Consider the following 6,000-nt stretch of genomic DNA (forward strand, 5'->3'; position numbering starts at 1 on the left):
TAAAATTACATTTTATGACTGTTTTGAAAATCATAAACCTACATTAGAGCGGTTTTAGATACTATTCTAGTTTACGTCACGTCCAATGCCAATATGAAAACCACATGTTTAATTATTATATTATTATTACCCACGTTTTAAACTTCAACGAAACCTATGTTAGTATTTCATTCATAAATCAAATAGAACAATCTATTTTATTTGTGTTTAAAAAAAAAATTGTCTATTATAGGTAGCTTTAATTCTTGAAATAGTTAGAATGCATTAGCGCACATGTAGGCGAATATGAATAACATCTCGCTAATTTAATCTTAAACAGATTATAACAGTAATATAGTAAAACTATGTAAATATAATGTACCTACGTGATGATAATATTTTTTTATAAATTCGATTTTTACACAAAAAAAAAATATAGACCTGCTTCAGAGGAAGATACAAAATACTTGCAACTATACAGTGGTGTACGTATACTCACTACCTGCAAGGGTTCGCATATTTATAACTCTCAAAATTACGTTTTGTACTTTAGTTAATGGATCAATAGTTGTATCGCAAGTACCCTCTCAGCATTCATATACACTTTAAAGTAATCCCATAATTAATACAACAGATTTCAAATTTCTCTTAGTGTTTCAGTATTTGGTAAGATCACCTCATATTGTGTAATATAATAATATCAATAAAGTACCTACCAAATATTCAAAATTTAAAAGTAAACAAATAATTTACTACCTTACTACAATATTGTTTCAGTATAAAATGACTGAATACAGTATAAACTAACTGCAGTTATATTATATAGCTTTAATCAATACATAATTAATCCTTAACAATATAACCTTTGATCCTAGATGTAGTTGCATATTGCACTCATGATCAACCAACATCCAATTTACCATAATATATCATAAAAAAATATTTTTTTGGTGAAAGAAAATATTCCCATCGAGTTAAGGAAACAAAACATGCTTATAACAAAATCTTTTCCGTTATTATAAAAGAGGACTGGTATAAGTATAATGTTACACTTACAAGCCTGTTACATGAATATTTTAGTGTAACTGAGGATTAATAGTTCTATTAAAAAACATAAACGGTGTGAATGCTGTACGCGCTTAAACGAATTGTACATTGAAGCACAAGTGCCGCTAAATGCAATCTAGTAGGAAATGACATTGGTAGGTATAATTATATGAGTATATAATGATATCATAACAACGGTGGTACAAAAATACAACAAGTATAATATATTATTCACAATCATTTATTGTAAGACAAGATCTAACATTCCTCCTGATGTACGTCTGTTATAAATTTAATTATACATACATAAACTGCTATCTCAGTCTAATTGAACCTAATTTCATCCAACTCCATGATTAATTAATTATATTGGCATGAGATCAAACTATCATTGCTCGATTTTTAGCGACTTATGTCAAGTATAGGTACCAATGATAGTACCTACCTACTCATTACCGTAATAAGTTATCGTTTTATTATATTATATATCTCACACGTAGAAAACATGATGACAACTTTTGTTTGGCATTCCTGTTTCATTCCATCATAACAACCAACAGATAACCGATTACCTAATAATATAATAGAACTATTACACAATAATTTGTTAATTATTGTACTATCTTAATGAAATCAAAAAATCAAAATGAAAACTTTGTAGATGATAAATGCAGATAACAAAGCAATTTCATCTAGGTAGGTACCTACATAAGTAAAAATGAGTAAGAAATATTGTGAAAAATATATGAGTTTCATCATTAAATCGTACAATGTTTAATACTTGTTAATTATTGGTATTGTTTGTTTCTGTACCTTTTTTTTTTTTATTCCACCAGAAGAACGGGAGATTATATTTTTTGATTAATCAGTTTACAGTTGAGTAATATTATTTGATTGTAATTATTAACGTACAATTTTCAGATTGACTCAAAGAAAAAATGAATGCATTTAAAATTTAAGCTGCATTTCTTTATACGTATATCTACTTAAATATACTAAGTCTTGGTTTATAAAATGGCTTTTAAAAATCCAAATAATAAGAAATATTTCAATTTATAATAAAATTAAAGTGAAGAGGCATACATAAAAACAAACACTCGTTTAAATATTTGAAAAAAACAGATAATATACGTCTTTATCAACTTCTATTATATACTTGTTATTTATTTAATTTATAAATTAGTTCGATTCAGTGCATTTTAATAGTGCTTATACAGAAAATTAACGACTGAATTGGTTATAGTAATATTATCATTATCTTAGAGATTATTTTGATCAACGAATATATGTATAATATATCAATGACGAAGAAGTATAATTTTGTTAATAAATCAACTATTTCTTGCCCTATTATTTCACAAGATATTAAATCAGACATTTTTATTAAATATCTGAGTACGACTAATCTATAAGATTACAAATAAATCAATGATTGTTCACATATTGTATAATGATATATTATACTATACTTCAACAGTATATTGTATGCACAAATAAATCAAAAGTATAAATATTTAATACGCAATAAAAAATAAATCAATATAAATTTATTATATCGATTGTTTTTTTGCATACCAGATTATAAAAAGTTATTATTTTTTATTTAAATTAAATCATGTAAAATCGATAGTATTTGTGTTTGGCTTATATCTTTATATTATCCTCATGGAAATACAGATTATGAGTAAAATGTACAAACCAAAATTACAGCAAATTGATTCCGATAAAATACCAAATTGTACGTGGCATAAATATTTTTTGTTTAAATATTATTACCTATACGACTACTTAAACATAACATTCTGTTGATGAAAGTTTGTATCGTTTTATGCTTAATCGATTAATTTTTCAATTAACAGATTATACACTCAACAACTTTTAGGAAACCCTTATCAAAGACTCAAAAGGAGATTGTCCCCAGACCATAATATTATAATACCTACCAAAAATAATATCATGACGTACTAATCAAGTTGAAGTGTTAATACGCTTCTCTTTTTTAAATGTGTCCTGTCTTCCACAACACTATAATCACTCTTTGTAGTTAGTAGGCATGTATGAAATATTATGCTTGATTTTTATAGGCTTATTTATTACAAAAAAGTCGACCACATATTTATAACATGTAAGTTAATATTTTAAAAATCGTTTACTAAGACTTATCGTATGGTCGGTGATAAGTAACTAATAAAAACGAAAAAACGAAAAAAAAAAAAGGAAATAGTAAACTGTAATTGAACTAATCCGAAAAACGCAGATACCTGTAGTTTAGACGTTGGAAAAGGTACGCTATAAGTAGGTACATGATATATATATATATTTTTTTTTCATCACAAATAGTTTATTTATAGGTTACATTGTTGCAGTTTTTTTTTATTGTTATTATTATTAGCGAAAGGTCCATTGTGTCCCGCCGTTCCGCATCGTCAGTTTGTTATTAGCTCGTAATCCGTTTCGGCGTTCGCACTCGGTGGTGGTGCTTGGTAACTGTGCGGGAAAACGGGAAGCACCCGCGGGATTCCCACGTTATTCGTAATGGGCAAAAACGACGACAGACGTTCCCGAAAATCGTCTGAGTCTCCAGGTGACCAGAAAAAAAAATGGTCGTCACGTCGTGCACGTCACCGTTTCTTCGCGAAACGAATACGATCTGTAGGACCATTGTCCACATTCCAATACATGAGCACCTGCGTTACCTACACCCGTCATTCAAGTTCTCTCGACCACCGAGAGACTGCGGTAGTGCGGTACCTACTAAATATATATATTTTTTTTACGAGGGTCGTATTAGTATATAACATCGTATAAGAAAAACTGGTCTGGGCTAGCGTGTAGGTATGGTGCTGGATAGATAATAAAACATTACTTATGGCTGCAATTATTATGATTTTCAAAATCACCGAGCGACGTGTGGAAACGACGAAACGGTCGTGTTCAGGCAGCGTTTCGGAGACTATAATATTTTATAGAAACCGGCTTGAAACGGCATTCGTACCGACACTGTTCGGACTCTATACGCATTTAAAATAGTATACACCAATACTCTAAGTATATTGAATACGTATTACTATTATTATAGCTCGGTAACTCGGTATACAGACAACGATAATTATTTTAATTTTGTAATTCCATAATGGATCCTCAAAACCGTTGGGAAAATTTCAGTGACGTCGAACGCTACATCAATAGGTGTATTGGATTGCGCTAAGTATACTTATTTATAGCTTTCGCCATGCGTTATCGGTGCACACTCACTTGCGAAGTTAAAAACCGGCAAAATTCGGTCCAACTGATAACGTAATCAAAATTTTTCTGCGGCAGTGACCAGTGGGTGATTGGACCTTTTATAATACACTAAATTATGCAATTGCCGACACTACGCATTTGACGATTGACGAACGCGATATATATATATAAAAACATACACAGACTCGTCCGACTCGGTCCGACCGACAGAGAACGACGTCGGAACAACGACTGCGGTCGCCGGCCGCCGGTTGCTCGGCCCCCGTCCGAGACGACACGCAAAAACGACGCGCGCACGCGACCTATCTGCGTAAAAAATCTCATTCCGCTAAACCCGTTGCACGGCCGCGGCGGTGCCTTTTTTACGTTTCCGTTTATTTTTTACCGACTCGCGACGACATATTCCTGTTGACTGTTTCCGAATAGACTTGATAGATATAACAATAATATCGTATCGTTACTCCATCATTATTGCCATCATCGTCGTCATCGTGGGATTAGTATTTTTCTTGTCGTTATAACAAATAATAGTATAGTCGCGTACAACACATCGTAGCAACCGTTCGACATGGACAGCAAACATTTGCAAACTCTGTTCAAAGTGCCGGGAACAACGTGCCAGCGAAACATGTGAACGGCGACTGCAGAGGTTGATTCAAGCGAAGGCGACGTCGGCACGTGTTAATAATGATATGATGGGGCATCAACAATTATTGGAAAGGGGTGAAGGACGCAAACGACGTAATATTTTTGTTGTTTGTAATGTGAACATACTCGACATTTACGCATAAAATATATAATCACTACCTTACACGGTTTTGATTTTGTATTGACATTTTTTTAATAAAAAGTATTACTTTATTCTTCAAACATTAAACGTGTACTTCAACGTCCTTTTATGTCAAAAGTTCGAGATTTTTCGATAACCAAGTCATTTTTAATAGAAAATATGGATTATGTTTAATGAAGGCTCCAGGGAAGCAGTAGTGTATTTATAAAGCGCATTAGAAAAAAATTGTGTAGATACCTATACTTTAATTGTTGAGAGAGGCAATTAACTTTTGAAAGATTGTGTTTTTTTGTATCTAGTTAATAGTTTTTTTATACACCTATAATCAATTGCATTGATATTGATCTCCTTCTGGAAATAGTGTGCTAGTTTAAAAGTGCCAAGAGGCACGGAAATGACAAAGAATTCTCTATGTTGGGACCCCCTCCTTCCTCAAGGGTTTTTTTTATAACTGAAACATAATATCCGTGTTCCGGCATTCATGTCTTACAATTCTCACATTTATATTTATATTTTAAGTATAAATTCTTTCTATTAAATTTGTATTGATATTAGGCGGCATCAGATAAATGTAATAATAGTAACAATATATTTGCGATATTACAATAAATTGTGAGCCACCTCTTATTGTCGTGTATAGTTGGTTGTTGACAACAAGTAAGCGTATAACTAACATAATTTTTTTTGAAAATAATCCAACACTCGTGTAATTGAAATACAACGTTCTAAACTTATAACGTTATAACCTATATTATAACTTTTAAAGCACAACATTTTCAAATAACCCCTACGGTCTTTATCCGGTAGTAGCTTAAGGTTTGTCACACAAATGTCCAACCACATCTTTTTGTAGTTTATTATATCCTTTGAACGGTCAAAATATAATAATTCGTTTAAAATTCAACTTAAACGTCATATACAGCGTAGGCACAATTTAC

The 6,000-nt window shown here is 31.4% G+C and overlaps 1 protein-coding gene across 2 annotated transcripts in view; it reads right to left on the reverse strand.

Moving 5' to 3' along the window:
* The window catches only part of LOC111026186 (adenylate cyclase type 5), a 125,095-nt gene extending 120,595 nt beyond the window's left edge, over nt 1-4,500 (reverse strand). For both annotated transcript variants that reach the window (XM_022304213.1, XM_022304212.1), the window contains exon 1: nt 4,282-4,500. The gene's annotated coding sequence lies outside the window, so the exon portion shown is untranslated. The remainder of the gene's footprint in view (nt 1-4,281) is intronic.
* Between the last annotated feature and the right edge of the window lie 1,500 nt (nt 4,501-6,000).

The sequence above is a fragment of the Myzus persicae genome, unplaced genomic scaffold (genome assembly GCF_001856785.1).
Source record: "Myzus persicae strain clone G006 unplaced genomic scaffold, MPER_G0061.0, whole genome shotgun sequence".
In the NCBI taxonomy this organism is placed as follows: Eukaryota; Metazoa; Arthropoda; class Insecta; order Hemiptera; family Aphididae; genus Myzus; species Myzus persicae.